Source organism: Triticum dicoccoides, chromosome 7A (assembly GCF_002162155.2).
Source record: "Triticum dicoccoides isolate Atlit2015 ecotype Zavitan chromosome 7A, WEW_v2.0, whole genome shotgun sequence".
Taxonomy (NCBI): domain Eukaryota; kingdom Viridiplantae; phylum Streptophyta; class Magnoliopsida; order Poales; family Poaceae; genus Triticum; species Triticum dicoccoides.
In genome coordinates, this window is record NC_041392.1 from 587,279,650 (window position 1) to 587,290,249 (window position 10,600).

The 10,600-nt window shown below is 43.6% G+C and overlaps 1 long non-coding RNA gene across 1 annotated transcript; it reads left to right on the top strand.

Moving 5' to 3' along the window:
• Nucleotides 1-2,861: 2,861 nt before the first annotated feature.
• LOC119332447 lies at nt 2,862-7,516 on the top strand. The gene is made up of 2 exons (XR_005160938.1): nt 2,862-4,855; nt 6,169-7,516. It is a non-coding gene; the product is annotated as an uncharacterized LOC119332447 (long non-coding RNA).
• Nucleotides 7,517-10,600: the final 3,084 nt, after the last annotated feature.

Genomic DNA, 10,600 nt, shown 5'->3' on the forward strand with positions numbered 1-10,600 from the left:
CAGAAAAACACCTCATATTTTACATAATCAGCCTGCAGTCCATCAACACCTCTTTCCTCCTGAGTCAGGTTCCGAGCGAGATGGGGTCGCGATCCAGACAACGCTGGGCGCGGCGGCGGCGATCTCCGGCCAGATCCGGTCGAGGAGTCGGTCCATCCTCGACGCACCTGACCCAAGTCTCGCCGCCTGCGAGCTTCAGGAGGCCCACGCAGACTGACTGCTACTGCTGGGCGTCGTCTGCCACGGCGCTGACGAGGGGTGCATCCTCGAGGCGATCAACCCGAGGCTTGCCGCCGCCGAGTTCCAGAAAGGCAACACTCCTGCTGCCAAGCCTAGCGATCGTGTTCCACGACGCCGAGGGGGGATGCATCAGCAAGGCCGTCAATCCGAGGCTCGCCGCCGCCAAGTTCCAGAAGGGCAACCCTTCTGCAGCAGCGTGCAGCCATCTGAATGCTGAACCCAGGTTAGTGGCCGAGGGTGAAGACCATCGTGCATATCCGGATGTGCCTGCATTCTGGACGGCGCAGCCAGGGAACGGCAGTACGGACACTGGCCAAGTATTGCATCCTGATGTACTTACTTACAATGTTGCATTATCTGCCCATCTGAAGTAGGGTGACCAGAAGAGTGCAAAGTATGATACTAAGCTATGGACCGGCGAGCAATTCAAAGAAGCTAATGTTAGTTTGGATGAGATGATGCAAAAGGGATTGTTCAACGTATATAACTTTGACGGAGGGGCTCATGAAGACACAGAAAAGGCATACACACTCCATGCTGGACTGCGGGAGGAAAGGGAGGGGAGCTACAGGCATATAGCTTCTATGTTAAACTTAAAACAGTGGAGGCAAGGCATAGAGATGTGCTTTGTATTGTAGCGGCACACGTTCATGTGGCCGACCCTGCTAGGGAATAACGGACACACCATGCTCGATGAATTCGACCCTGCTAGAGCTGTACTGCTCTGTCTGGCCTTCTCTCCTTAGGTTCAATCATTCCAGGCTTCTATCTCTTCTCAATATTTTTTGCTGTAAGACAATATGTTCGTGGAATTATTATTGCCACGGGTTCAGTCCTAAGGCATGGATTATCTATCTGAACATATGGCTTCAATCAGGAATCAATTGCTAATAATGTAAACAGGGAAATATTGTCAGTTCAAATAACTAATGACCATGCGCATTGCACCGACAATCGATGCCTTTTTTGCGAGGGGATTATTATTGCCACGGCTTCCATTCCAAGACAAAGTAGAACCGACAATACATGTTGATCAGTTGATCAATTGGTGCTGTTACCTGACCTTTCTTTATAATTGCATCAGTTTACCATTGATTTTCGTTCATCTTATTAAAACTGCTATATATTTGTTGTTCAGTTGAGATTTTATGCAGATTTCTTTATAAGGTATGCTTTGTAAGAGTTTCTTATTTTGTATAGGTTGTGGACCAGAAATTAATTAATCTATTAATTTCCACATTCATTTAGTAAAATACATTAATTAATAATTTACTCATACAAGAAAAATAATTTTTAATGTGGTCTTCATGCCTCGACGTTCCCATGTGTCTATTTTTTAACATGACGAAGGGACACACAAAAGAAGAAACGACAACACATATGTGTCATTAGGAGTGTGCGAGAATTTGTTTCCCCCGTTGCAACGCACGGGCATCTTTGCTAGTCTATCCCTAATAATAAAGCACGGATTGACTCCGTGGGTTCACCGTCACAATACACTTTTTTTTTATGAATTTACGCTTTTAGTTTGAATTTAAAACATATACACGAGGTGGTACTAAAGCGCCATCGTTCGAGACAGACCCTGGCAAAGACAAAAATATTGTGGAGTACATGGGGATCGAACTCACGTCCTCCCAATAAGCCTATAAGACCGAGACCAATTGAGCTAACCATTGTTAGTCTCTTGAAGGAGATTTCTAACCATGATGAAATAGTCCCACCTCGACCATTTACATCCAGCCACACCGGTTAATATACGTGCAGAATTTGCACCTACCCAGAAGCTGGTGTGCTTGCTGATTAAGCTAACCTGATGACTTGCGCGGGATCATGGCGCAGCCGATCTGGTCGGCGTTGGGCGGCGGCTTTGCTAATCGAGCCCATCTGTTGGCCGATGTCCACGATGTTTCGACCTGCCTCGCGCGCCCGACAGAGGAGTACTGCGCCGGCCGGGCGACGACTTGACAAGGGCTCTCGTGTGGGCTATATAGGTTGTGCCACCGTCCTCCCGAACTTGGATGTTTGCTCTGACAATCTGTCACGAAAAGTACTGCTACCAATGACTGCTCAGCTGCTATGGCTAGGCACTGCTAGCTTTAGTCATCATGGTGACAATTCGCTCGACCAAAAAACATGCTGACAATAGCAGTGAGTTATTTTTTTTTTGAACTGAGTGAGTTATTTTCTTGTTGTGTTGAGACCTTCATAAATATTTGGTGCATATACCATGCTAATTGCTGCATCAGCATGTTATGTGTTATTTTACCACTATCTTTGCAAATTCATCATTAATTAATTCATGTATGTATGTATGATTATTTGAGATCATTTATTATGTCATTGTATTTGTATTTGGGGATTAATCTTTCCCTACTAATAAAGCAGGTATCGCTTCTGGTCGTACGTCATTAGCAATTTTGCAAAAAAAGTCTCTTTATTTCTGTAAATTCAACCGCAGTCCCCTTTTAAGTGGCTGAAGTGAGAAAACGTTTCGTTTTTACATAAAAGACCCTGAATTTTCGGGTATTCAACCCGTGGTCCTTTTTTCATCGTCGGCAGGCTACCTGGATCGAGTCAACGCTGTTGCTCGAGCGACTGGCGGCGGCGCGGCTGCTCGATGAATGGCGGCGGCGGCCAGAGCTTGCAGGGGCCGGATCCATGCGTGGAAGGTGTTGGGGAGGCGGATCCAGAGGTGGGCGGCGAGGCGGGAGCTCACCGGAGCCGGGCGATGGAGGGATCCGGCGCGATGGCGTGAAGTCCTTGCAGGCGGAGGCGGGTCTTCATGGCTGGTAGGCAGAGCTCTGTAGGTATTGCCCCTTGCCCCTCTTTTCAGCCTGTTCTCTCTCTCTCTCTCTCATGGTGAGCGCCGACGACGGGGAACGGGTAGTGCCCAGGGTGGAGCTTGGCGAGTGTGGATGGGGGCAACGCGTACGTCGAGCACCCGCACAGGCTTGTCGGAGAGTGTACAACATGGCAGGAAGATTGTGTGGGAGGACAATCGGCAGGGAGGCAGGAGAATGAGCACGGAGTGCTGCTGGCGGATCTCTGCCCTGACCTGGGTTGAGCAGCTGCACCGGGACAGACACATGCAGCCGTTCGAGCTCTGGTGAGGGGGTGGCGGGGCCATGTCGTGTGCCAGGCAAGGTTGAGGACGCCTGGGCCGCTGGTGATGGAGTGGCGAGGCCGATCTGGCCCTCTCTCTTTTGTTTCTCTGCAACCAGCACAGAGAAGCAGAAAGTTGCTGCTCTTATGTCATATGACCTAACCAATCTCTCTCTCTCTCTCTCTCTCTCTCTCTCTCTCTCTCTCTCTCTCTTCTCTTGAACTAGCACTAAAGGAGCCGACGCTGTTGGTAGCACTGAGAACGGAGGGAACATCAAGTCATTCTCCTCCTAGAAAACCAGATGTATAACCATTTGTTGTTGTTCGGATGGTGTCCACAGCGGCCAACTACACCTGGTTTGTGTGCTCTTTTTGTTAAAATAAATCCATTCTTCAGTCCATGCTATTGTACGAGACCATTTTTTGCTATTCGGATGGTGTCCACGGCGGCCAACTACAGCTGGCTTGTGTGCTCTTTTTGTTAAAATAAAATCCATTCTCCAGTCCATGCTATTGTACCAGTTTGATGTGGTGGTTGAAAAATTATTGATTTTGTTTGGTTCCTTGAGACTGAGAGGCAATAATTTTGTTTGATTAATTTGTTGAAGCTACGCACACATATATGGCTAAGCCCTATTTGTTGTTTGTTGTTATGCAAGCAAAGGATTTCGTCCGGTAAAACACCCAGCAACAGGAGTTTCTATAATGCTGATTGATTCAGAAACCCAAACAGTATGGGTGTAGTTCTTACAATTAGAATTTTAGAATTACTAATATCCTTTTGTTCCAGTATAATTATTTTTGCTGAGAACTTCTTTAAGATGCTCTGCATTCTCTGTGTGTGTAATGCACTTTGTTATTGGCGATGACTTGTGGATGGATTATGCCGGTTGAATAAACAACATCTTTGCACAAACTAACATTGGCAACATCCAGAAATTGAGAAAGCTTCTTCTCTGTTAACAAAATTGTCTACTCAGGACTGCAATTGGTGTAGGATTTTTGGGTGGCTCTGTGAAGTAGCAGGTCTAGCTCACTTGGCCTTATCCTTTTAAAGATTGTCGCGTTTCTCGTTGTCCAAATGCTCCAGCAGCCAAGGGTGATCTACTCCATGTAAAAAGGTTTCTGCATAGAGCCCTTCAGAGCAATAATCTATTTATTGGCAGAAGACAAATTGGTTTGATCAAAGGCAGGGAATAAATATTCAGAAGACAAATTGCAGACGACAACCCAGGTATTGTTCACGTAGGTATTCAAAGTGTAATTAGTTGCCTTGATTCGATTCTTTTGGAAATAATTAGTCACACTTTTGACCCAAAGCGACAACAACATGGCGTTGTAGCTCATCAACTCCACTATGGCTTCCATTAGCAAGTTCTGGTAGCAAGCCAACTACATGCTATTGTAATTGGGGTGCAGAAGATGGAGGGGAATGGTCACCGATGACAAAAGTGCATTGAGTGGTTGGCATCCTATGTAATGGGTGTCAGCGACTAATCTACCATATCTTGTGAGTATATTGCATGTGTTGTCCTAACATATACACATGTTTATTTTGAGCACTTGCATTTTTGGCTGCTATTATTCAACTGATGATGATGTTGTAACATGCACTAATTCTCTATTTTGGCTTCACTTTCACTGAATTATTCCAAACTGTGCACTGGTTTTTTTAAATCTACATAGCTAATTCTTTTCATCTCACAAACTGCACATATGAGCTTATGAATATGAAAAAATGACTCCTAAGACATGAAACCACAATTATGGGAAGCCAGATAAGCCAAAAACCCTACAATTTTCTTATTTATTGTTTTTCTTCAAGATTTTTAGTGAACTTAGGAGCTCTGAATATAAGAACCAAGTATCACTACTGAAATGACACATATAAAAACTATCAACCCTGTATTGAGAAAGCTAGAAAATGAAGTATGAAAAGTGTAATTCTGTTAGAACTCCTAAACCTTGTCTTCAATGTGTGTGATTGTAGCCTCTTTACGATTTTGGTTCACTTACACAGGAAATACTATTAGGAGCACACTATGATAAATACATGTAAAGTTTATCATCGGAAAATGAATATGAATCAAATTTTGTTTTCTTATGTTTACTATACAGGAACTGATCGTTCATGATCACTATAAGGATAAATTGGTGGGTTTACTTCATTCAGCAGCATATACAAATCTTTTTTGTTGTGTTTTTGGTTACTGGTATTACTGTTTTGAAGGGTATAAATAGCTAAATAATTTTAATTAGGTTTTTAGTCTCAATATACAGTCAAACAGCAGATGCAGTAATTTTGTAGAAGGAATGCAGCCCTTGGTCTAACAGTGATTTATGTTTTTTATGTGACATGGAGCGATCTGTGACTTTGAAGCACATGTGAATCTTGTTATTCTGCAAAATTTATGTTACATGCTCATGGTTTTGCTATACCGCTCTGATCTGCAACCTACAAAATTGCTATCTTCCTAACACATAATGTTGGTTGTTAACTCGGAACATAATATCACTAGAGCTCTACATATGCATGTTCTTTTAAAAGGAAAATTAATATAAGTTTGTTTCTGGCTAATACACGGTATTGAAAGTAATAGTGTGAGGGAAACCAAGCATGTCCTGTTACGGAAGAAAATATTCTTTATTTTCTTTAACTCAATCAATAGACGAGTGTGTTTACCAAAAACTGTACTATTACTTCTTTTGGTTTTTGCATGCTTAGTAACACATGAAATGCTTAATATGAGCTCGATATTCATGATTTCAGTTTATTAGTTGTTCCGCCGCCCGATATTGATGATTTCAATAACACATGTTCAGAATAATAGTGAGCTCGAGAGTGTGGCTCCTGGGAAGTCAGGCAGGTGTTACCGTTGCCCGGAGCTCAAATCGGCAAGCCTCTCCGATTCGGACCTCCTCATCGCCTTCTGCGCCATTGTTGACGCATACACACAGGCGCTCGAGAAGACCTAGCGCCGCGACAATGATGACACATCCCCTAGCTATAGATGGCGGCCGCAGCGTAGATCCCTTGGCCGGGTTCGAGAGTCGTTGCCCGCCCGATGGCCAGCGCATGACATTTGAGGACTGCTCCACCGTGTGCTGGCTGCTCAACAGGCTCCATGTCACCTTCCAGGAGCGCGACGTGTCCACCCACGCGCCCTACTGGGACAAGCTCCGCGTGCTGCTGCCGGGACAAACGGTTCCATGTCACTGTCACAGCGGCTGTTCGCGGATGGTAGGTACATTGTTGGTTTTTTAGACTTGCAGCACTCTGAAATTACAGTAGTTAGGACTTGCTTTTCTACTTCAATTCCCAATGTGTTATGAACTTATGATAGGTTGTAATCTTTGAACTTAGCAATCAAAAGTATTAGTAGGTAGTACATGTTGTTTTACAGTGTACAGCTTCTTCACGGACATTATTCAGTAGCTGTATCTTCTTACCAAATTCAGTGTAAGTCTTGCCTCTTGATGTGTTATAATCTCTACAGTAGGTGTATTGTGATTTTCCTTTTAATGCATAGAATAGAAAGTTTAGTGTAAGCGTGATTATAAGCTTTATTAGTCACTTTTCCCATGTTTGACAATACATAATATAGGCAGAAGTAGTTTCTCCCATATTTTTTATGGACAGTGTACCTGGGATGTACCTGTGATTCTAAGCTTTATTAGTCATAACAGACTCTATTTCATATGATTTTAATTTCTTTTTCTTTTTAGTGTTAGCCAAAGCATGTTGATCAGGTGGGGCATTAGCATTATCGAGAAGTAGTGATCTGCAGGACACAATCATGTGAAATTCAGAAGATTTGATTGCTAGGGATCCGGCCTGGATTGATCTGCCATGCTTCGCTGCAGGTTTATCATACATATATATCTCCTTGTAATTTCCTATTTTCTAGCTTTGATCTCCTCCTCTTCTTCTTCCATCTTTCTTTTCTGTTTTTTTTTGTTACATAGAAGAGGTATGTTTCCTATTGCTGTACTTTTTCCCAAATCTTTGTGTAGAGGGGTTAGGTACAGGTGGTCTAGGATAGGGTAGTTCCACCATATGCTATTGGGCCTCGCTAGAGTGCATTTATTTAGGGCTGGTTGTAAACGATCTAAAAGTTGTACTGATATCCTTGACATAAGATTTGAATAAAACTGTTTCATTTTCGGCCGACTCTTTTGGCTATTGAAGCGAGACATACACTTATCTTTTCTCATACATACAATTGTTTATTGTTTTGACGTACATACAACTGTCATGATTTATTGGTATATTATCTGAAGATGCCCTAAGTTGGTGTTGCTTGATCTGAAAACCGTAGTTTGTCGAATCTACAAGACCACCTGTGAGATATTGAACTATGTGTAGTTTTTTCCCGTTGCAACGCACGGGCCCTTTTGCTAGTGTATCATAATAACCATACGCAGTTCTATCATTAATCCAGTTAATATTGATCATGTTTTCAAATCATGGATTGCTTACAAATCTGAAAAAATAATTTACCATTGAAACAACTGTAAAAGTATCAAAAGAATAGTAGAAATACTCAAAATTATGGATGGCCATTCTTGAAAAAACATACATTTTCACATCGAAAATCATCCTATTAATTATTAATCTCCCTTCAAAGACCTAGGTCATAGCAGCACTTCTCCTCCAAATCTGATTTGCATAAACATGATCACTTGATTTGCTACTTCACCTTACAATAAGCTATATATTCATTTATTTTGTACCCGTTGCAACGCACGGCTTCTTTTGCTAGTCTTTCCCTAATAATAAAGTACGGATTGACTCCGTGGGTTCACCGTCACAATACGCTTTTTCCCGTGACTTTACGCTTTTAGTTTTTTTCAACACATTGATGTTTTTTTTAAATCCAAGGTGGTACTAATCCCGTCTGTCTGTCAAAAACAATTCGTTTACTTCGGTTTTCTCTTTCGTGTTTGACTCACACACGTACCTCCATCTAGACAGTTCCTACGATAAGATTTCAAACTGGTTATACCCTAACCCCTACGATAAATATCAGATAAGAGGGAGGCGGTCGATACCGTAGAGGAAACGGCCGACCGATTCCACATGGACGACGGAGCGGCTGGAGGAGAAGCAACACGTGAAGCGGCCTGTCGAGGAGGAGTGCGGAGGGAGATCCCATGGGTAGAGCGGAATAGCCGGTCCAGGAGGCGCGCTGAGGCCGATCCCACGTGGACGACGGAGCAGCCGATGGAGCAGGTGCATGGAGGCCGATCCCATGGGGACAAGGAGAAAACTCCTGGAGGCACGCGGACACCGGGAAAGGAAGGGAAACCATCCAAGAGGTACATACCAGTCTGAAGAGATTGGACGCGCGGCTGTGCTGCGGTTGGAGTTACGGACTTCTGGGCACTCAACTAGGATGGACAGGCGCTGTGTTGTTCGCCGACGTTGCTTACCCAATCCAGCTGTCCTACACTCCTCCGCTCGCGGGCATGTGGAACCGGGCGCCCAACACAGGTCGGGGCGCTTAATCCGAACACAAGGCCGAGATAGCTTCATCCAGACCATAAGTTGAAGGTAACACTTGTGTACAAAGCTAGCTACGCGAGCTAGCTACCTAAGCTTTTGTATCGGCTTCCTTGCGGACAGATTGACGAGGAACAGGCACTCGTGAGGACCAGAGCTACCGATGCACGCGACGCCGGCTCCGTTGCACACGGCGGATGATGCAGACCACACAGGTTGTCGCCTGAACTGTCTTGTCTCCTGATGATGAGCACTTTACTTATCCTTCCTATGCATAATTGAACAATGGGTTATGATCATTGTGTAGACTTCTCGAAGCATTGATTATATTTCCGATCTGCACATTAGTTGAAACACAATTACACTACGTATATTTAGTGAATTTGCATACTATTTTTGTTTGAGTAGAAGAATATTCCCCAACTTTAAATTGTCTATCAGAATATAACGATGTTGATTCCTTTGATATGTGGACTGGCAAAAGTGATTATATTTTTCATGACTCCTTTGTGCTATTTTCCTTTTCTACAGTATTTGTTGCATCGCGTGTACTGAGAGGAGAGCTTCAACAATCTCAAGTTAGTATTTTTTTTCTAGCATGAAAGAAGATGGTATGCATTTATTTAACAGTTTTGCTAAAGCACATCTAGATGTGCCATAAGTATCGCACATCTAAGTTCTATGTCATTGATCTTACATCGAGATTCGCGTGGATATTTTTTCTTTTTTCTTTTTCTCTTTATGTTTGATTCACTCACTTAGCTGTGCAATAACTAGAGCACATCTAGATGTGCCCTAGACACACCCTTTATTTAATTAATACATAAGTAAACAATAGTAAAACTGTGTATCTTACAATATTACATTCTAATTATACTCATGCATACATTAATGGGACATGTCATCCACAGAATTACAAGTCAGTGAAAAAAGGGGCACGCGGATGCAGCATGCTATAGTGTAATGGCCAACCTCGTAACCTTGGAATTGATCATGTTTACCATGATTAGGTGGAATACATGACCATCATCGACGAACAGGAGAAGTGTTTACCGTGATTAGGTGGAATACATGACCATCATTAACGAACGGGAGAAGTGACAAGATCGATGTGTCGCTAGGTATGTGCAAGAATTTTGTTCACTAAAACAAGGCCCCCAAATCTTAGCTTGTGTGCACCTAATGATAACTTCTTATGACAACTGGAATTCACGGTCGAAGTTGTTTGATTGGTAAATTATTTTTTAGGTTTCCAAACACACGCTTATTTATTTTGTATTTGTTGTAACACATGGCCTTTTTTGCTTTTACAAAATGTTGAAGCACTAGAAAATGACTAAACTTTGTATGCCCCGTTGCAACACACGGGCCTTTGTGCTAGTAATATAATCTCTCCCTAATAATAAAGCACGGATTGGGTCTCCGGGTTCACCGTCACGGCATTTTTATAAAATAGTCCCCATGCTTTATGGTATTAAACCCGCAGTCTATATAATAAGCCATAAGCCAAACGAATCGGTATGGACGAGATAATAAAAGAAAAAGAAAAAAAAACCACCTCCCGATCCCATCTCGACCAGCTTCAGCGCCGCCACCTCCTGCCGACCGCTCCCCTCCGCCCCCCTCCCACCCCGCCCTCGGCGGCGCACGCCGCCAATGACGCCACGGCCGTTGGCGGCTTCCCCCCGCCCCGACCCCGACTCCCTCCAGCGCCGCCGCGACACCCCGGCTCGACCAGCTCCAGCGCCGCCA